The sequence below is a fragment of the Staurois parvus genome, unplaced genomic scaffold (genome assembly GCF_062004578.1).
Source record: "Staurois parvus isolate SC_StPar_1 unplaced genomic scaffold, SC_StPar_1.0 ptg000094l, whole genome shotgun sequence".
Classification (NCBI taxonomy): Eukaryota; Metazoa; Chordata; class Amphibia; order Anura; family Ranidae; genus Staurois; species Staurois parvus.
In genome coordinates this window covers 2,240,655-2,263,511 of record NW_028317890.1, presented here as the reverse complement: position 1 = coordinate 2,263,511, position 22,857 = coordinate 2,240,655, and the positions used below count along the sequence as shown (strand labels likewise).

At 44.3% G+C, this 22,857-nt stretch overlaps 1 protein-coding gene across 5 annotated transcripts in view; it reads left to right on the top strand.

Moving 5' to 3' along the window:
- Window positions 1-9,618: 9,618 nt before the first annotated feature.
- The window catches only part of P4HA1 (prolyl 4-hydroxylase subunit alpha 1), an 86,059-nt gene continuing 72,820 nt past the window's right edge, over window positions 9,619-22,857 (top strand). For all 5 annotated transcript variants that reach the window (XM_089670737.1, XM_089670738.1, XM_089670734.1 and 2 more), the window contains exon 1: window positions 9,619-9,782. The gene's annotated coding sequence lies outside the window, so the exon portion shown is untranslated. The remainder of the gene's footprint in view (window positions 9,783-22,857) is intronic.

Below are 22,857 nucleotides of genomic sequence, written 5' to 3'. Positions count from 1 at the left end.
CACACATCTAGTTGTGTATCTAGTGGTCAGTGGAAGTTTGCCCCCTTGTGCTGGTGGTCAGTGGAACTTTGCCCCCTTGTTCTGGTAATCAGTGGAACTTTGCCCCCTATTGCTGGTGGTCATTGGAACATTGACCCCTTGTGCTGGTGGTCAGTGGAACTTTTGCTAGGGTTTGATTGCTATCTGTGTGTGTTATTGGACACACAAGGTGTGGCTTGGGAGCAAACTCACACGAGATCCCCTATGGCAGTGGTAGCGAACCTTTAACACGCAAGCCAAGTCGCCCCAGCAGCCGAGCATCGGATAACAGTGCACATAGGGGCCATGTGCATGCTCGGAAAGGAGTAGCAGTGCCAGGTGATGATGTCACGAGCTGTAACTTATTAGCTGCGACTCATCCAAGCTTTCGCATGGCCAGTCAGTGCACTGCCAAGGATATATATTGGACTGACTGGGAGTTTTAATACATTCATTTTTATTAACACAAGATTTTAGCTTGTGCTGGTGGTCAGTGGAACTTTGCCCCCTTGTGCTGGTGGTCTGTGGAACTTTTCCCCCTTGTGCTGGTGGTCAGTGGAACTTTGCTCCCTTGTGCTGGTGGTCAGGGAACTGTTACCCCTTGTGCTGGTGGTCAGTGGAACCTTTCCCCCTTGTGCTGGTGGTCGGTGGAACTTTGCTCCCTTGTGCTGGTGGTCAGTGGAATTTTGCTCCCTTGCGCTGGTGGTCAGTGGAACTTTTCGCCCTTGTGCTGGTGGTCAGTGGAACCTTTACCCTTGTGCTGGTGGACAGTGGAACTTTGCTCCCTTGTGCTGGTGGTCAGTGGAACTTTGCCCCCTTGTTCTGGTAATCAGTGGAACTTTGCCCCCTATTGCTGTTGGCCAGTGGGACATTGCCCCCTTGTGCTGGTGGACAGTGGAACTTTGCCCCCTTGTGCTGGTGGTTAGTGGAACGTTTCCCCCTTGTGCTGGTGGTCAGTGGAACTTTGCCCCCTTGTTCAGTTGGTCAGTGGAACTTTGTCCCCTTGTACTGGTGGTCAGTGGAACTTTGCCCCCTCTTGCTGGTGGTCAGTGGAAGCTCTGTTATTGAGTTTTTCTTTTAAGACATTGTGAATGTATGGGTTGTTTTTTCTAAATTAAAACCTCAGTATTCAGGTTTGATTGCAGTGTTGGCACTTTGCAATAAATAACCGAGTTTTGGGTTTCAGTTTGGGCACTCGGTCTCTAAAAGGTTCACCATCACTGCCCTATGGCAAGTGGCTTGCTATGGTGACACTCAGAAGGGGGGAAGAGCCAGGAGCACTGGTGGAGGACCCCATAAGAAAAGGATGGGGGCTGCTCTGTGCAAAACCTTTGCACAGACCAGGTAAGTATAACATATAACAGAGCAAGTGGCTCTTGCTGCTGTTAGTCACAGCCAACATGGAAAAAACTGCAATGTTCCTGAGTATAATGATAGCTGTACTCCCACTGCTCAGTAAGGCCCCATGAGCGTAGTGTTTTTGTGCATTTTATAGTGAGTTTTTACATGCATTTTTATGCACATTTGTGCACAATTTGTTTAGGTATTTTTGGGCTTTTTGAGTTCTGGTATTTTTGAGAAAAATAGAGAAAAAATGAATCTGTGGCATTCTTCTTTGCCCCACTCCCCAGACCTTCGGCATACAAACTGTCTTCTCTTATAGCCACATAATACAAATGTGGATTAAGTAGTCAAGAGCACCTCCTGCCATTTTCTGTACACCAGATTGTGTTCTTTCATTTATAGATGAGTAACTTGGCCACTTTCCACATCTGAGGTGTGGCTTTTTCATAGGTACGTCTTCAGAAAGTCCACTTCTGATCAGACTCCTCCTGCCTGTAGATAGGTGGACCTGTGTCCCACTGGATTCTGCCAAACCTGAGTTGTTGGTGCCATTGGGCATCTTCTGATTGTGACAGAAAGTCATTATGATGTGTCTTTTATCTGTTATACTAAGCTTTCTTGGTTGACCACTGTGTTATTGGTCCTTAAAGCCTAACTGAAGGTTTTGTGTTACTTTAGATCATTTGTTTGGGCCAAATAAACTATTTCCCTTACTAAGAAATGTGCCCACAGTCAGCCTTGTATAAACAGTATGTAGCCTTAGCTACTGTATATACAGTATGCAGCACTGTATTCAGTAGCGGTATAGGCACGTCCTGTCTGCTGCTGGAAAAAAAATTGAGTTGGGCTGAGTACTTCCCAGCCCAGGGGTGGACTGACAACTCATGGGGCCCCCGGGCAATAGGGGATCATGGGTCCCCTGTGTCCTTGCCCAAACTCAAAAAAGCCTATGAAAAAGGTAACAGGGGCATCTCATGGGGCCCCCTACTCCCTACTGACCCCGGGCCCTCGAGCAGTGCCCGAGTTTACAAATGGTCAGTCCACCCCTGGCCCAGCCATTCACAAGAAGCATTATATTTTATAAATAAATACAAGGCTCCCTCTGATTGACTGAGGTGAAGAGGTTGGTGAATGATTGGCTGAGGAACAGGCTGAAAGATCCAAAAAGTCAGGCTGAAGGCGATCAAGACGTGAGTCCAGATGACAGATCTGAGGTTACTGCCAGATTAAAGCATACCTTGCCAGCATGCCATGGACCTACAAAATAGCATCCAAAGGTTTATCACATCACAGCATCACAGCAAAGAACAGCAATGTTTGGAGCCATGCAGACCCCTTCATAAGGCATGTGACAGTAACGCAAAACAACATGTGTATAGTGTTAACGTGCGCTTTTGATGCACTAATGTGCGTTTACCACACATTCAAGGCATGCACCCAGGAAGCCCTCCAAGAGATCTTTTTCCCACCTCACTGATATTCCTCCTTCCTCCTCACTGATAGTTGAATAACACTTGTGAAACACACTGTGAATGTGCTGTAAACACTACAGGCCCATTTATAGTACGATACCATGGACTTGAATGGAAGGAGTTGACAAGGTTCGATTCCCCCCAGACTCGACATGTAGCTTCATTTTTGCAGCACTATCCCCTGTACATATCATCCATTGCAGGCTACTTACCATGTGGAAAAAATGCGCCTCAAATGGCTGTTTCTAATGTGAATGTTAACAGGGCCTTATTGAGGTAACTGTTGACACCTGCAAATGACAATGGTGAATGTGCAGGTAGAAGGTTATATTCATTGACCAGCTGTTTTCCCACCAAGAGATTTGCCACCAATTCAGTGCTCAGCTGACTGAAGATCTGCCCAGCAACTGAGTTAAATCCTCCTAGCAACAGCAGGCAGCTTATAACTTGAAACACAAAACAGAAAGAACCAGCAAAGCCCTCCCAGAGAGACACGTACTTAACCACTTGGGAACCGCGCTATAGCCAAATGACGGCTACAGCGCCGATGTCCAGTTCTGGGAGAGTGTCATATGATGTCCTCCCAGAATGCACCCTCCTGCGCGCCCCCAGCGATCTCCGTAATTGCTGTGTCCTATGGACACAGCTGATCATGTGATGTGGTAAAAGGCCAATCACAGCAGCCTTTTACCACATGATCAGCTGTGTCCAATGACACAGCAGATCACCGAGTAAATGCAGTTGCTGGTTATCGGTTGCACTTTCCTCACGCTGTCACAGCATAAGGACAGTACTGCCAACAACTGGCAATTGTCTGAAAACAGATCGGCACTGATCATCAGGGCACTGATAATCAGTGCCCAGCAGTGCCACCCACCTGTGCCCAGCAGTACCACCCACAAGTGCCAAGCAATGCCACCCACAAGTGCCCAGCAGTGCCACCCACCTGCGCCCATCAGTGCCGCCCATCAGTGCCTAGCAGTGTTACCCACCTGTGCCCAGCAGTGCCACCCACCAGTGCCTCCCATAGGTGCCACTCATCAGTGCTGCCCAGCACTGCCACCCATCAGTGCCCAGCAGTGCCTCCAGTCAGTGCCACCCATCAGTGCCACCTATCAGTGCCCATCATTGCTGCATATCAGTGCAGCATCATCAGTGCCAACTCATCAGTGCCGCCTACCAGTGCCGCTTATCAGTGCTGCCTATCCGTGCCACCTTATCAGTGCCGACTATCTGTGCCCATCAGTGCTGCCTATCAGTGGCCATCAGTTCTGCCTATCAGTGCAGCCTTATCAATGCACATCAGTGAAGTAGAAAAATTACTTGTTTGCAAAATTTTATAATAGAAACAAAGAAAAACTTGTTTTTTTTCAATTTTTTTGCTCTTTAATTGTTTATAGCTCAAAAAATAACCCCCCCCCCCCAGTGGCGAATAAATACCACCAAGAGAAAGCTCTATTTGTGTGAAAAATTTTTTATAAAAATGTCATATGGGTACAGTGTTGCATTACCATACAATTGTCATTTAACCACTTCAAGTCCAGACACTTTTACCCCCTTCCTGTCCAGGCCAATTTTCAGCTTTCAGCGCTATCACACTTTGAATGACAATTGCGCGGTAATGCAACACTGTACCCATATGAATTTTTTAGCAATAATTTTGATACAGATACAGCTTTATTTTGGTGATATTTATTCACCACTGGGATTTTAATTTTTTTTTTGCTATATAAATGAAAAAGTCCAAACATTTTGAAATAAAGTGTTTTTCTTTTAAGATTTTGCAAATAAATAATATTTCATCATAAATCTTGGCCAAAATGTATTCAGTTATCTTTTTAGCAAAAATAAAACCCAAATTAGTTATAACCAAAAATTATAATTTAAAAAAAAACTTTTTACATTTTTATTTTAATTTTAATTTTTTATATTATTATTTATGTTCTTTTTTTTTTACATACTGTCACCCTAGCAGTATAGTGTCACCATGGTGACACTGTACTATTTGTGGGGGGTGATGAAGATTTTTTTTTTTTTTTTACACTGATTGCTTTTACACCCATAAAGGCACTACAAGCAATAATTTCTCCTTCTCTGTAGCTGCATTCTTTCAGCCATTGAGAAACACTGTGATTGATCACAGCTTGTCACATGGTACACGGCTGTTGTGAATAGCCTTGTACCATGTGACCTCTGTGATCATTCACAGATTTCACAAGTGGTAAGCAATGATGTCAGGAAGTGACATCATTGCTTACTACTCTGCATGTGATCACTGATTGTACGACGATCGGTGCCCCACTGTGTCCTGAGGACACAGTGGGCACCGGATTGCAGTGCTGCACGCTCCCTGGGAGAGAGCACAAGCAGGGTGCGGGGAGGCCGTTTATAAATGGCCACCCGCCCCTGCACTGCCACCGTCCAGCCATTTATATACAATGACCGGAGTGGGGGTGGTTAAAGTGTGACAGCGCTGAAAGCTGAAAATTGGCCTGAGCAGGAAGGGAATATAAGTGCCCAGTAGGCAAGGGGTTAAGCCCAGAACCCTGCATTCACTATATCTGGTCTCCCCACAGTACACAGAACATGGAAATGCAATTATTTTAGTAAATATAAACTGCTAAATACCTTTTCTCATCAGTAGTTACAGCAGTCTTGTGACTTCTATCAGTGTCTAGCCTAGCACATGTTAAAACGGAGCTCCACCCAAAAGGCGAAATTCTGCTGTAAGGACTGGTCCCTTGCTCCCCATTTAGGATTGGCACCTTTGGGGAGCAGATACCCGAAGTTGACAGGTACCTGCTCCCATTTCCACTGCAATCGCCTAGGCGATCAGAAGTGGAAGTTGTGTCCCTCCCTCCCCGTAGTCTTCTGGGACACATGACAGGTCCCAGAAGACTATGAGACCATTCAGACAGCGTAGCACTACGTGTGCATGCGCCATGGGTACCCAGCTGTGAAGCTGCAATCTGTCACAGCCAGGTGCCCACACTGAAGATGCTGGCGTGGGATCAAGGGACAGATGAGTGGCTGTTTTTAAAAGTCAGCAACTACAGTTTTTGTAGCTGCTAACTTTTATTTTTTTACATTCTCTCTGGAACTCTACTGCTTGTAGGAAGAGTTTTAATTCTGCTCCAAAAGGATGCAGAACCCCTGCCCTCCCTCTGGACAGTGCTGATTGGCCCTGTGCTAATCATATGCACTCTCTGAAGAAAAAAAATAACCCCTCTAGCAAAACACATTAAACTGAGCATGTGCAGAGTGACTCTACATGATATGTCTTATCAGGAGATAAGAGGGGGGCACTGGAAGAAGGGGAGGATCAGAGAAGTCAGAATCAAACAACATTTTTACATAATGCTGAGGATTAACCCCTTAGGTTCCACAGTGAGTATAACAAGCATGCTTTACTGCATATACAGACTGATTTTACTGTTGCAGGTTTAATAACACTTTAACCATCATCATAGCCCTCTATTAAGAATATAATTCATTTAAAAACAAATGTGTGATAGGGGTTACAATCTCATGGGGCCACGTTTTTAGTCTTCTCTTTTCTGGCCCTATCATTCCTGTGCTGATGTTTGCCTCGGGCTGGTGCTGAGAGTTGGAGACAAGAGCTTTCTATCAAAGCAGCCATCTCCTTGCTAGCTGTGGTGTCATGTGCCAAGGGTGGTGCTCTGTCCGACATCACAGCTAGCATGTTGGCAGGTGTAGGGTATAGTGCAGTACTCTTTTAGTTGTGTCCCTCCCTTGGTGATGTAGTAGGTTGAGTTGGTGCCTCTTTTTTTATTTTCTGCTGTGTTTGTTCCAGTGAGTTCACGTATGGGAGCAGTTCACCCCTGACCAGCACCATGTATTTCTACAGGCCTGGACTACCAGGAGGATTGTAGATAGGCCTTGGGTCCTGGGACTGGCAAACAGCCGTGTGGGCCAACCTGCGGGGGGGACCCAAGGAAGAGCGAGGGGAGAGATGGCTGGACCTAATGTGTTTGTGATAGCCATAGTAAAGTGCTCTACACTGTAGAGACCACTATACAGGAGGTTGTGTATTGGAGGTACTGTATTGTTCACTGTTCAGGAAGTTGGGTTATGAACTGTAATGCTACGCCAATGTTCTTCAGTGAACTGTTGAAAAGCACCTTGAGTGGACATTCTTTATTCTGGGTACAGGCCTCAGACTGGGAATATGTGAGGAGGTAGGCCTCGGGCCAAGAGAATGTGAGTGACACAATATGACAGAGTTTATCCTGAAGACTTCTATGTGGGTGCCTTATCGCTTGGCGTGAACCGCTGTCCATTCCACAAGTGTTGCAAGGCACCTAGCAAGACGGGACAAAGTATACGTACTAATGGAGTCATGTAAAAAAACAGAGATAATTCTGTAGGAATAATGTCAGAGTAGGTCAGGGGTCTCCAAACTTTCTAAACAAAGGGTCAGTTTACTATTCTTCAGACTTTAGGGGAACCGGACTGTGGCTATCGAGAATATGTCCCAACATTAGTGGGAGTAAATAGTGCCCCATCTTTGATGTCAGTGAGAGAAATTTTGCCCCATAATTGGTGTAATTGCGAGGAATTGTGCCCCGTAATTGGTGTCATTGGGCCCCATTGTTGGTGTCAATGGGAAGATTTGTGCCTCATCATTGGGCCCCATTGTTGGTGTCATTGGGAGGAATTGTTCCCCATCATTGGGCCCCATTGTTGGTGTCATTGGGAGGAATTGTGCCCCATCATTGGTGTCATTGGACCCCATTGTTGGAATAATTGGGAGGAATTGTGCCCCATTGTTGGTATCAGTTGGGGGAGTGGGTAATTGTTCTCCATTGCAGTGGATGAAATAGTGTCCCAAGGGCTGAATAAAAGCAAGCAAAGGGTCACATCAGGCCCCCAGGTCACAGTATGGAGACCACTGGTCTAGGTTTTTTTCTTTAATGAAATAATCTAAATAAAAGTAACCTTTCAAGGTAATTAGCCGTGACCCCAAAAAACATCAAAATAAAATACAAAAGGGTTACTGTGCTTTATCTTTTTATTCCCCTCCTAATAGATAGATAGATAGATAGATAGATAGATAGATAGATAGATAGATAGATAGATAGATAGATAGATGGACTGCTCAAGAAAATTGAAGGAACACTTTGAAAACACATCAGATCTCAATGGGGAAAATCAATTCAAGAACCCCCCCCCCCCCCGAAAATCAAAGTGAAAAAATGATGCTGCAGGCTAGTCCATTTTGCTGAAATTTCATATGGCCCCCACGTGCTTGTATGCATGCCTCACAATGTCAGGGCACGCTCCTAATGAGAAAGGAGATGGTGTTCTGGGGTATTTCCTCCCAGATCTGGACCAGGGCATCACTGAGCTCCTGGACAGTCAGAGGTGCAACCTGGCAGCATCAGATGGACCGAAACATGATATCCCAGAGGTGTTCTACTGGATTTCGGTCAGGCGAGTGTGGGGGCCATTCAATGGTATCAATTCCTTCATCCTCCAGGAACTGCCTGCATACTTTTGCCACATGAGGCCAGGCATTGTCATGCACCAGGAGGAACCCAGGACCCACTGCACCAGCGTAGGGTCTGACAATGGGTCCAAGGATTTCATCCTGGTACCTAATGGCAATCAGGGTGTCATTGTCTAGCCTGTAGAGGTCTGTGCATCCCTCCATGGATATGTCTCCCCAGACCATCACTGACCCACCACCAAAATGGTCATGCTGAACGATGTTACAGGTAACATAACGTTCTCCACGGCTTCTCCAGACCCTTTTATGTTTGTCACATGTGCTCAGGGTGATCCTGCTCTCATCTGTGGAAAGCATAGGGCACCAGGGGCAGACCTGCCAATTCTGGTGTTCAATGGCAAATGCCAATTGAGCTCTATGGTGTCTGGCAGTGAGCACAGGGCCCGCTAGAGGACGTTGGGCCCCCAGGCCACCCTCATGAAGTTTGTTTCTGATTGTTTGGTCAGAGACATTCACACCAGTGGCCTGCTGGAGGTCATTTTGTAGGGCTCTGACAGTGCTTATCCTGTTCCTCCTTGCACAAAGGAGCAGATACCAGTCCTGCTGATGGGTTAAGGACCTTCTGCGGCCTTCTCCAGCTCTCCTAGAGTAACTGCCTGTCTCCTGGAATCTCCTCCATGCTCTTGAGACTGTGCTGGGAGACACAACAAACCTTCTGGCAATGGCACGTATTGATGTGCCATCCTGGAGGAATTGGACTGCCTGTGTAACCTCTGTAGGGTCCAGGTATGGCCTCATGCTACCAGTAGTGACACTGACCCTAGCCAAATGCAAAACTAGTAAAAAACAGAAAAGATGAGGAGAGAAAAAAATGTCAGTGGCCTCCACCTGTAAAGCCATTCCTGTTTTGGGGGTCGTCTTATTGTTGCCCATCTAGTGCACCTGTTGTTAATTTAATTAATGCCAAAGCAGCTGAACCTGATTAACTACTTATCTGAGCAGATCAATATTCCAGGAGTTTAATTGACTTAATGCTATACTCTGATTAAAAAAAGTGTTCCTTTAATCATTTTGAGCAGTATGTCTATCTAATCTATCACTTTCCAGCAACCGTGGGAGATGTGTGTCTTTCAGTAAGTGTGACTACGTTGGAAATCATGTGGAATCAGCAGGAAGTATTCCTATGATGTAAATCTCCTCCAGAGGAATGCCAGAACTCACACTTCGGTCCCACAATCTTCGGGGGTCGGAGTCCGGCGCATGCGCTCTTCCGCCTTGCCCTGCGCCTGCGTCGGCTCCCAGTGCCAGTGTGAGCAGTCTCACGTAGCGGCGTGTGGGGGGTTGGAGGAGAAGCGGTGGAAGAGGGGTGGAGGGGACAGCAGGATATAAAATCAGGGCCACAGCCTGGCGGTGACACTGGCGGAAGCGGGGACTAGAGTGAGGACAGAAGAGGAGCCGAGCCTGACAAGTGACAAGAGGTGAGAGCTCACACTGCCTGTCGGATCCCGAGCCAGGCAGGTCGGGAAAGTTCCTGTGAACTTACCCCGAACCTCATCACAGCCATTCATGCCATCGGGGGCTCTGCTAGAAATAGAGATTGTGTGCAGGGGGCGGAAACCAGGAAGAAGTGATGGGCAGTACTGGGCACAGCACTGATTGTATGCAGGGGCACAGCACTGATTGTATGCAGGGGCACCGGCACTGATTGTATGCAGGGGCACCGGCACTGATTGTATGCAGGGGCACCGGCACTGGGCACAGCACTGATTGTATGCAGGGGCACCGGCACTGGGCACAGCACTGATTGTATGCAGGGGCACAGCACTGATTGTATGCAGGGGCACAGCACTGATTGTATGCAGGGGCACCGGCACTGGGCACAGCACTGATTGTATGCAGGGGCACCGGCACTGATTGTATGCAGGGGCACCGGCACTGATTGTATGCAGGGGCACCGGCACTGATTGTATGCAGGGGCACCGGCACTGATTGTATGCAGGGGCACAGCACTGATTGTATGCAGGGGCACAGCACTGATTGTATGCAGGGGCACCGGCACTGGGCACAGCACTGATTGTATGCAGGGGCACCGGCACTGATTGTATGCAGGGGCACCGGCACTGATTGTATGCAGGGGCACCGGCACTGATTGTATGCAGGGGCACCGGCACTGATTGTATGCAGGGGCACCGGCACTGGGCACAGCACTGATTGTATGCAGGGGCACAGCACTGATTGTATGCAGGGGCACCGGCACTGGGCACAGCACTGATTGTATGCAGGGGCACCGGCACTGGGCACAGCACTGATTGTATGCAGGGGCACCGGCACTGGCCATACACACCCATCCATCCATCCATCCATCAGATGACTCCCCTGACCTGGCTGTGATGGAATCTGGAGGACATGGATGACTAGACTTTACTCTGATTTCTGCTGTCTTTCGCTGTCATTCAGTCTTCTGGTGATTACACAAGCTTCCATAAATGATCAATTTCTTTTCCAGTGCATCTCTTCTGATAGAGAGAAGTCATCTATAATCATCACCCCATTTGATCAATATGCCACACAGGGAAGTGGATTTTGATCGATCAATCATTTGCACTCTTGTGTATCTTATCAATTGGATCTCTGTAATCCCATAATCTGATCAATCAAAACACCATATTGCCAATTGATGCAACACAACTGATTGTTTTTCTGCCCTGGTCGATCAACCGAAATCTAAAACGATCAGAATGTAAGTTATGGCTATTCCATTGATCAAATCTAGACTGGCTCTAAACTGGAAGGGAAGTTATGGCAATTTGATTGATTGAATCTAAATTGATCGAAAGGAAAGTTGTGCCTATTGGGGCAGAACAGTAGATAAGTGATTCACACTTCTGCCTGGCAGTAGTAGGGTTGTTGGTTGAATCCCAACCATGGTGCTACCTGCCTGGAGATTGCATGTTCTTCCTGTGCCTGTGTGGGTTTCCTCCGGGTACTCCGGTTTCCTCCCACAGTCCAAAGACATGCTGGTAAGTTAATTGGCTCCTATCTACATTGGCCCTAGTATGTGTATGTATGAATGTAATCTGGGGACCTTCGATTGTACACACCTTGAGGGTTAGGGACTGATGTGAATGTACAATATATATATAGCACTGCGTAAAAATTGACAGCACTTTATAAGTACCGGTAATAAATCTGATTGCAGATTCAATTATTTTGATCAACTTGCATATTGATCAGGTAAACAAATTGAAGCGAGTGTGGCCACCATCAAAAATTGTTCTGACTTTGCATATTCTAACTTGTGGGCCATCATAGGAGATCCAGCATGAAGTAAAGCAGAGTAGATGAGCGTTCTTCTCCAGTGATTGCTCTTCCTAGGCAAGTCTTGTCAAGCGTCAATGACTAACTACCTGCTCATCCCATCCGCACGTTAACAAGTGCGCAATTAGTGCGTTTTGGTGATGCTGTGACTTCTCATTAATCATTATGGGATGGAGCTGCCATGGCACAGTGTCTCCCCATTCATTGAAAGCCTCTGCAGAAGCTGCTTAGTGTGCAGCGCTGTGCTTCTCTGTTTTTCCTTCTTTCTAATAAGATTCCCCCTCGCCTGCCAAACATTTAACTCCTTCTTTGAAGGATCCCATGCCAGAAGAGGTTGGATGTTTTCTTGGATCCTTCTCAGCAGTAGCAGTAGAGGAGTCAGATGGAATCTTCTAGTCTAATCATTTCATTTTTCCTTCTTGTGGATGGGAAGGGGGCCATGGGCTGAGACTGGGATGGAGGGAGCAATGAGAGTTGTGAGCACTGACGTGATGTGTAAGAAGTCAGTTATGTCCGAATCATTTTATGGAGTCATCTTCCCCCTTCTGCAGAGGTCTGGAGGGGTCTGACGGGGAAGAATGACATTCCCCAGCTGGGGGAGGGACATCTGTATGGATATATACGTGGCAGAGCATTCCAACATCAACCTTACTTCTAGCACTCCGTATCTTCTGGAGTATTCACTTCTACATTGACTTCTCATAAAACTTATCCCTCTTTTTTCATGTTTACATAGAACAAAAATCTATATGAAGTATTTTTTTTTTTTTATTTATTTTGTTTTTTTAATCTTTTTTTTTTTTTTTATACATCATGCATTGTATTTTGAACCTTGTACATTGTTACATGGAAAAGGTATATGATCCTAATGGGATGCTCTAAATTCTGTACTCTGATCCCAGATCCTCTACTAGAGATTTCTCTTTAGTTGTTAGTTTCTTAGGATTTGTTAACCCCACAAACTTTTTTGTCTTTCTTTTTAATTTGTGTTTTAGTGTACTAGCCTTTTTTATTTATTTTTTCGTGCTATTATACGTGATCACTCAAAGAAAATTGACACGTAACTGGAAGCTGAATTTTTGCCCATGTACTAACAGGTCCAGATTTGACTGCAGGCTCGTTGGATGCCACACGTAATCTTTCCAACCTGTCTGTAAAGCTCATCATCTTCAGCGTTTGAAATGTATTTGTAGGGTACACCCTCTAAGGGGTGTGGCCAAGCTCTTTGACCCTCAATGACTACGTGACTTGCATAATTTCAGTAATGGTCTGCATATGGGAATAGGGAAGGGGGTATGCGCACGTGGAAAACACTACAGTATAGTAGGCGGTGTTGGCTATGTGATATGCCTTGGCATTTGGTTTATACATGTGTGTGTTTCAAATAGGCGCAAAGCACCATAATCAGCGGTGAGCAAACCGTTGGCGCTATATAAATACTGTATAATAATAAATAATCTGAGTTTTAATTGGTATTAAGAATTGTCAGACTGGTTAGGGAATTGGTAATGTTTTTTTTTGTTTTTTTTATATTAAATAGAATGTAGTACTGCTGAAGTTTTGTATTATATGGTGTGAGACAGAATAGATGATCCAGATGTTCCCTGCTGAGGTGGCTGGAAGTCGCTATTGAAGTACTACTACTGCTGTGTTACTGGTATGAAGTCATATTCCAGTCAAGCAGCCAGACCAAATTCTTTGCTGTTAATCATTACAAGCATGCTTTATTTTTATATTAACAGTATTTCTATTTTACTGTTTTTTTCACCCAGCTGTTCTATTTTTGCAGCGTCTGGCTTTCAACCTTGTTGTGGTGTGGTATGGCATGTGTGGGGTTATTTTTCTTTTCTAATGCTGACTGTGGCTGAGAAGGAACAACTTTTGGCCAACGCTTGTAATGCATTACTGGCCCAGTTATGCAGATGGCTCTGCAGGCCTGGACACATTTAGGTAGTAAATTGCTGCTCTGAGAAATGCCTGCAGGTCCTTTCAGAGATTTGAAGACTTTGGATATTTAAAATATGAATCTGGAGAACCGACAGATGTGTAGGAACCTAGATCACAGAACATGAGTGGTTCCTACATCACTGTTCTAGCCCCACGTGGGACTCCTAGTGAAGAGCACACCAAAGAGAAGCTATATGCCTGTAGAAAGGATTCCACAGTTCTCTCTGGTCATGTGATCTAATGTCACGTGATCTGTTGCTGGGGAATTGTCTCTGTACAGCTTTGACTTTCAACACATAGGGGGACATGAAGTTGAGGGGATGGAAATTCCCTGTCGGGGGGGGGGCCTTTAAATTTGCCCCCAGTTTAAAAGATTGCAATTTCCAGTATAACATAGGGAAACATAAGCCTGTGTAGGGAAGCATTTCTCATCCGTGCTACGATAAAGCAGAACTCCGGTCAAAAGAAAAATAGCCTATTAAAGAGCAGCTTTTGCCGGAATACATGCCTTAATGCAGTGCTTTTTTTTTTTTTTTTTTTTTTTTTTTTTTTTTTCTTCCATTAGAAGCCTTCAGTTTTCCAGGTTGAATGATGGCCATGGTCATACTTCCATTGTGCCCAAACTGTTATGGGCCCACCTCCAGCCAGTGACTGACCAGTAAAGAGGGAGGAAGCAGCCCATTGAGGAGTTCATCTGTATGTCACTCTGCTTTCTTCTCCTATCAGCATGCCTGAATAAGCAGTCGGATAAGCTTGTAACCACAGCTCACAAATTATTCACATCCAGGAATAATCAATCGTCCAAATTCAACTTGCTTAGTCAAGCTTGGCCCTGATGATGGGGGGGCTTGGCGCTGATGATGGGTAGGGCTTTGTGCTTAACTCCTAAATATCATGCTCTGGTTAACCCTATCATTCAGCCCAACAGAAATGCTTATCTGAACCAAGTCCAATGGCTTGGAGCTCTCATCTTTTCATTCAATACAAATTAACTCTCTTAGCAACTTTGTTGGGACTCCACCAGGCAATAGAGAGCCGACACACATCTGCAATTGTATTTATCCAGAAACTCTACTAGGGATGGAGCCTAGTTCTCCCCCATCCTAATCCCAGAACAATTTAGTGGACCTCACTTTTTTTGGACATTTTTGAAACATTTGTGGCTGAGCGGCAATGTAAATATGGCCAAACCTGAAGTGATCAGCATTGTGTTTTATGATATTATTATTATACAATATTTATACAGCGCCAACGGTTTGGGAGACTGTACATGAGACAGTACAATAACAATACACGAGGGGTTCGAGGGCCCTGCTCCCTGGAGCTTACAATCTAGGACTATTGATTTATTCTAAATGGGTAGAAGAGGCAGCATCATCGGTTCCATTTGAACATGTATGATCAGATGCTGGGAAGCCTTTCCCATGTGAAAGCCTTGCCTAGCTGGCTGTATGGTTCTTTTTTGTACATCTGGTTTCATAGTGATCCATTTGTTACAGACTGATTTTTTTTTTTTTTTTTTTTTTTTTTTTTTCTTTTTGCATGGAGTTAAACACATCTAATCCCAGCCTTCTATGAAAAAAACAGAAATTGGAAAGCCGAGGGGGGAAAAAAACAGCTGCTGCTGATGGTCTCAGCAGCAAGTACTGGAACGTCCTTCAGAAAATAATGTATTTATAAATCTCTATACAGTTCAGAGATTCCATGTTAAAGCACTGTGACATACAGATGAGGTCTTTGCCTGTGAGGTTTGCTCTATATGATGAATAAAAGAATTGAGAAGGTATTTAACCCATTTTGTCTTCAGACGTGTGGCCCGCACACAGGGCTGTATAGTTCCAAATTTCACCCGTCATTAGGGAGTTAAGAGTGGGAGAGGCTCCCTTAGGAAGAAACATTCCAGAGCTGCCTGGAGTAAAGTGCAAGCAGCCAGACTACAGCCATGGCTCTTGACTTCAGCACCATGCCCCTCTCATTGGTTGCTGTGTGAGCTGGACAGGACTGCGTTTGTTTCTTCTAGACAGCAGTAGTTGTATCCTGTCTAAAGCCAACACTTCCTATGGGGGTGCTACTATACACGTGTCACTTTTTTTTTTTTTTTTTTTTCCCAGGAATGGCTACCTTGTTTCAGCAATTCCATTTCAGCTGAAGCTGCTCTACTTCACCACTGCAGTCCTAACATAAGTTCAGGCCGTGTTCTGAACAGTATAATACAGATATTGCATGGAAATCACAGCAAACGTAACAATCTTATCCAAGCTGATCAGGTGAATTATGGAAATTGCAGTCTGCATGAGTTTTTCTGCATCAATGAGCATTGTGAGGCTGATGGAAATTACAGATTTTAATGCAGTGTTGGTTTTTATTTATTACAGGTACTTGTTTAGCGCCGTCAATGTATTATTATTATTATACAGTATTTATAAAGCGCTGATAGTTCGCTCAGAGCTGTACATTACAAAGGGGGACAGAACATGTGACCGAACAATACCAATACAATGCAAAACATGAGGGGATTGAGGGCCCTGCTCTTTCGAGTTTACAATCTAGGAGGGAGGGACACTTTACATATATACTGTACATTTGCATCAGTCCCTAACCCTCAAGGGGCGTACAATCTCAAGTCCCTAACTCACATTCATATGTACACATACTGGGGCCAATTTAGACAGGATCCAGTTGACCTACCAGCATTCCTTTGGAGTGTGGGAGGAAAGGCACAGGGAGAACATGCAAACTCCAGGCAGGTGGTGCAGTGGTTGGGATTTGAACCAATGACCCTAGTGCTGCCAGGTGGAAGTGCTAACCATTTAGCCACTGTGCTGGCCCCAACTTAAACTTGCACAATACATCTAGGGGAACTCCATATCGTGGGTGTTGGCATGCATCTAAAATCGTGCAAATGAACTAGTACATGCTGAAATGCAAGTGATTCTAGCCTCTACATTCAAAATAGTTTTTATGCTGTTTGAGTACACCTTATATTGAGAAGTTAATTTTAATCTCATTGTTATGGATGTCATTGTACTCGGCACTGTGAAGCATTGTAGCCATTCTAGATGAATGAAATGATCATCATGCCACTGATTTGGTCAAAAGGTAGTGGACCTTGTATGAGGCAATGGACTGACCAGCTGGAATGTTTAGATATTGAAAAGTTTGGGAAATGTAATGAATGTATGATGAAAGTGGAAGGAGCAAGAAACGAGAACTATAACATTCCGTTATGTGCACTTCCTCTTATAGAGTGGCTAGATTTCAGACAACATCAGTGTGTGTGTGTTTCAATTTCTTGTATTTCATCGGTCTCGAGATCTCGTGTTTTTTAAAACACTTTTTATTTTTTATTTTTAATTGAGTGTCCTACTGGATGCACACTTTTTTGCATTTTTACTTAATGCGTTTGGAATCCAATGTAAAGCCATGCGTTAATATGTGATATGATGCAAGTTAACATCTGGCTTTAAATGGGGTTGGGAGACATCTTCGTTTCTTCGCTGAAAATAGCTTTTTCTTGGCATTCTCTTATGAGCTTATAGGGATTTTGCACTGACAAGCTACTCAGAAATGTATACATTTTGTCCCCCAATTAGCATTCGTTATTAAAAACGTATCACTATTCATTTCCACGCACAAGCTGGATTCACAGAGCTTCTGTTGCATTTACTGCATGTTGATATGGACTAAATGCACTTGAGTTCATGTGGGTTGACTTCCTTTTTTGTTTGGTTATGGATTTTGTTTTCTTTTGCAGCAGCCAAAATACTTTTTTCTTAAAGTGGTTCTAAAGACTTAGATTTGTTTTTTTTTTTTTTACCATAATGCATTCTCTGCATTAAAGTGTTACTAAACTCAGGACTCTGCATTCACTATATCTGGTCTCCAACAGTACACAACATGGAAGTGCAATTATTTTAGTAAATATAAACTGCTAAATATCTTTTCTCATCAGCAGTTAGAGCAGTCTTGTGATTTCTATCAGTGTCCAGCAGATCACTGGTTAAAGCCAGTGGGAGGCGTTTTCTCTAGGAGGATGTAGAACCCTTGACCTCTGTCTAGGCAATGCTGATTGGTCCTGTACTGATCACATGCACTCCCCCACAAAAAAGGGAAAAAAACCCTCTCTGGCGATACACACCAAACTGAGCATGTGCAGTGTCTCCATGCGATATGTCTGATCAGGAAGATACTGAAAAAAGGGGAGGATCAGAGAAGTCGGGGTCAAGCAACATTTTTATACAATGCAGGGGCTTAACCCTTTAGGTTCCACCATGAGTATAACAAGCATGCTTTACTGCATATACACACTGATTTTACTGTAGTTGGTTTAGTAACATTTTAGGGTAATGCAGTGCTGGGGCTCTCTCTGCTCTCCCTCTCCTCACAGGACACAATTCACTGCTGTCATGTCAGTTTGAATGCAGCATGTTCCATTTTTATCCAGCACACACCTAAAGCAATGTCTATAGGAAAACATGAATTGTTCCTGCTGCTGCCATTCAAATTCAGTGAAAGGAGCCTAGGGCCAAGGCTGTGTCTTTGCCTATGGATGCAGGCAGTGCAGCTCTAGACTGAGGCCACAGCAGTGCCCCTAAACGACTTGCTTTGGGGACATTTACCACAAAGGAGGAGTGCTGGCAGGGGACCCCAGACGAGCAGGATCGGGACTGCCCTGTGCAAAACCATTGTGCAGAGCAGGTAAGTATAACCTAAATTAATGTTGCGCTAAGTGTACACAATCAATTGCAAAAAATGTTAGTGATGTACATTCAATGCTGCATAAAGATATAGAGCCTCCCTCTGACATCATCGTGTTGGATCGCCTTTTTGGACTACCGTTATGGATTGATTCTTTTTATCTTCTGCGTTTTGTGTGCATTTCTGTTGGTTTAATAAACCAGTTCTATTTTACTTCACTATGAGAGGCACCTCTTTATTTTACATGAATAAACATTGACCCTATACATCGGGACGGCTTGATGAGCCTTGGGTGCTGCATTTGGTTTCATATAGACACGAGTCCGGATAGGAAGATCTATAGAGCGTGTTATGACCCCCTAAAGTAAAGGGGTCTAAGGATCTGGTAAGCCTCCGATTTTGATCTTACGTTGGTGATTATGTTGGAATGAAGATTGTTCACTACTCACCACAGAAACCGGGGATTGGTTTACACTTTCATGGACTTTGTGTCTTTTTTTTTTTTTTTTTTTTTTTTTTAATTTATTTTGAGCACTATTTATGTAGCATTGAATGTACATCACTAACATATTTTTTTGCAATTGACTGTGTACATTTGATGCAACACTAAGGCTACATTCACACTAGCGTTGTGTGCAGGCGGCAGAGAGGCATTTGGGAAGCGTTTTTACCGCTTCCCAAACGCCTCTGACAATTCTGCACATTGCAGCACATGGTGCTGTTCTAACGGGAGCGTTAGCGTCACGTCGCGGCAAAACGGATGCCTCTGGTCGAGTCAGGAGGCGTTGAAGCCTCCTATTCTAGTCTATGGTTGCGATGCGTTTGCGGAGCGGTAACACCATTCAAACTTCATTATAGGCGTTTATGGGGCGTTTTTAACACTTGGCAAATGCCTAGCAACCGCCGCTAAACCGCTCATGCAGCGTTTGCGCAACGTTAAAAAACACTCCGTAAACGCTGGACCAACGCTTGCCAAACGCTATAGGGGCGTTTGGCAAGCGTTGGTGAAACAGTCAAGTGTGAACGAGCCCTAATTTACATTATATTTGTTATGGAGAGGGGATATCCTCTGGGTGTATTTGCGGCTTTGCACAAGGAGAGTGTGGGGTATTTGCAGTGTATTTTATTTAGGTAAGCATAACATGTTTGGTATTTTAAAAAAAAAAAGAGAGCTTTAGAATCCCTTTAATGTGAATTGCAGTTTGAATACAGCATGTTTTATTTTTATCCAGCACACACCTAAAGCAATGCCTATAGGAAAACATGAATTTTGCCTTCAACACGTGTGGTGTGAAAAGGTCCCAACAGATCCACTCTGTAGATGAAATCAGTAATGGCATCTTTTTTGTACAGTGGGGGTAAAAAAGTATTTAGTCAGCCACCAATTGTGCAAGTTCTCCCCCTTAAAAAGATGAGAGGCCTGTAATTGGCATCATAGGTAGACCTCAACTATGAGAGACAAAATGAGAAAAAAAGTCCAGACAATCACATTGGCTGATTTGGAAAGAATTTATTTGCAAATTATGGTGAAAAATAACTATTTGGTCACCTACAAACAAGCAGGATTTCTGGCTCTCACAGACCTGTACCTTCTTCTTTAAGAGGCTCCTCTGTCCTGCACTCATTACCTGTATCAATGGCACCTGTTTGAACTTTTTATCAGTATAAAAGACACCTGTCCACAACCTCAAACAGTCACACTCCAAACTCCACTATGGTGAAGACCAAAGAGCTGTCGAAGGACACCAGAAACAAAATTGTAGACCTGCACCAGGCTGGGAAGACTGAATTTGCAATAGGCAAGCAGCTTGGTGTGAACAAATCAACTGTGGGAGCAATAATTAGAAAATGGAAGACATACAAGACCACTGATAATCTCCCTCGATCTGGGGCTCCACGCAAGATCTCACCCCATGGGGTATATGGTCAACCAAACAGAGCAGAACCGGTACAATAAAGCATTAATATGATGGCCGTGCCATATGAGCACTCACTAGCACCAGGATCTAAGACACGGCGTACCTTCTCTTATGGCATTTTCTCGCTGACTGTCTGGGCCAGCTAGATGACGCTTACTGGCTGCTCTGTCACCAGTGTGCGATATTCTGCAGCATTCTGGGTCAGCAAGGGGTTGCCCATCTGACATCCGCTTTCTTGTAGGTGTGTTACAGCTTTGTTGTTGTTGTCCTTCAAAATATTTGTTCTGCAATCCCTTTATTCAGTGAACCTTGTCTGATATTCTGTATGAACCCTGCCTGTCTATTCATCCCTGCCTCCCTATACATTGTCCTAGTGTGTGTATGACATGACAGCTGTGTTTACTATTCGGCTTTCTCCACACACAGGACAAATGAACCTTTTTGTAATGGACAAACCTGTTGCCTGAGGTCACATTAAGAGCACCAAGGGCGATGCCAGAGGGCTGCACATTTCAGCAAGCGCGCTTCGTTAGCTTGGAGATGGCTTGAAGCATCATCGAAAAGTCTGGCTTCGGATATTTTGGGAAAATCCAAGAAAGCCATTGTTTTCTGAGATGAATGTTAGAGGATGTTCAGCAGCAGTAGATTGGTTTTCACCGATGCATTCTAGTCCACTAATAAATGGTTGATTGCTGTGTTACAGACGATGGGTTTAGATAGTAAGACAAAGAGCAATGTGCCATGACCCACAACAAGCAGTTGGAATTCTTTTCCCGCTGTGGTTTATTGCATTTTGTAGATCATTTTGCACTGCCTAATTAAAGTGGACCTAAAGTCAAAATGAACACTCTCCTATTTATTATTCATCTTTAACAACATAAGTAGATGAAAAGGTCTGCCTGCACTGTGAGGGTGTCAGGACTGATTAGTCATAAAACGTTTTGTTGTTCTAAGGACTCCTAATTCATAGTTTTATTTGTAAAGATATACTATGAGGCTAGATTCACACTAGCCTGACTCCAAAGTCACACAACTTTCAGTGCAACTTTGGAGTCCGACTTTTATATGACTTTTTACACTCTGTGAAGTCATATCAAAGTCTGATCAAGTAGTGCTGGAACCATTTCTAAATTGGACCAACGTGTAGTATCAGTTAAGACCGCTCTCATAAGGAAACATTGAATATCACATGTCATGTCAGTCAGATCCTATGTCAAAAATATATATCGCAGCGCCAAAAAGAAAATACTAAGTGATTAAGCAGCTGTGCAACAGTGAAAACCACCAATAATCAAACAACAAAAAAACAGCGCAAAATCTACAAACAAAATTACACAAGTGAACAAAAATAAAATTAAAAATAACAATAAGTGTCCATGTGAAAATAAGTCCTTATTCACGTCAAGACCAATAGTAAATTATACAAAATGTGCTTCCATCTGTCCACCACGTGAAAAATAATATTGACCGCACTCACCAGATAGAGGTGAGTAATGAGCCTTATAGGAAATAAGGGATCCTAAAGCCCCTCCAAAAGAGATCAAATCTTCTTTTTTCACCCTGATTGGGAATATTAATCTCCTCCACTTTATTCCTCCATGGAATCCTCAATGGTGTATAGAGAAAGAAACTACATAGTGTAATACTGACACTTCATATAGAATATAAAGATAGAATAAGGACACTCACATGTTTAAATATAAATAAAAGCCTTGTTTAATAGCCTAGATCAGCAATGGGCAAACTACGGCCCGTGGGCTGTATACGGCCCGGCGGACCTTTTAATCCGGCCCGCGGAGCGTGATACATTGGCTGTCAGGATGTGTGTAGGCGGGGCAGTGTGACGAGCATGAGGGGAGCTAGGCTCCTCTCACAGTCCGCCCTGAAGACCGGAACGGCGCGGGAACACGGCGAGAGGAACGCGCGGAGCAAAGGTAAGTAAATTGACACAGGGGGACTTGGCTTACTACTTGGGGGGAATAGTACTATGGGGGATGAAATACTATATGAGGGATGAATTAATATGGGGGATGAATTACTATAGGGGGGATGAATTACTATATGGGGGATGAATTACTATATGGGGGATTACTATGCTTACTATGGGGGATGAATTGCTATATGGGGGATGAATTACTATGGGGGATTAATTACTATATGGGGGATTACTATGCTTACTATGGGGGAATATTACTATACTTACTATGGATGACACATACACATCATTCATCTACTCTTGTCCGGCCCCCGGGTCCAATATATGAACCCATTGCGGCCCTCAAGTCAAAAAGTTTGCCCACCCCTGACCTAGATGGCTTCAAGATAACCAATTTCCACAATTGCAAATATAGGGATCTCACGCTTCTGTAGTATCTGCAGCGGATGAACAGCCTTCCAACTCTAAGATGGCCGCTTGAACCGCATCACTCAGCGTGTGTTCCAAACACCGGAAGTGATGTAAGCCAGAATGACGGCGGACCGGAAGTGCGTCATCCTATGTCGCAGCAATATGAACTGAGTCTTAGCCCTGGTTCACACTGGATCCGACTTTGAAATTATGCGACTTCAAGTGAAGTCAGACAATTTCAAAGCCATGTGTCAAGTGTCAGTGCGACATGGCAAACATCTGTGCGACTTTATGCACCAATTTGAACCAGTCTATTGCCGACAA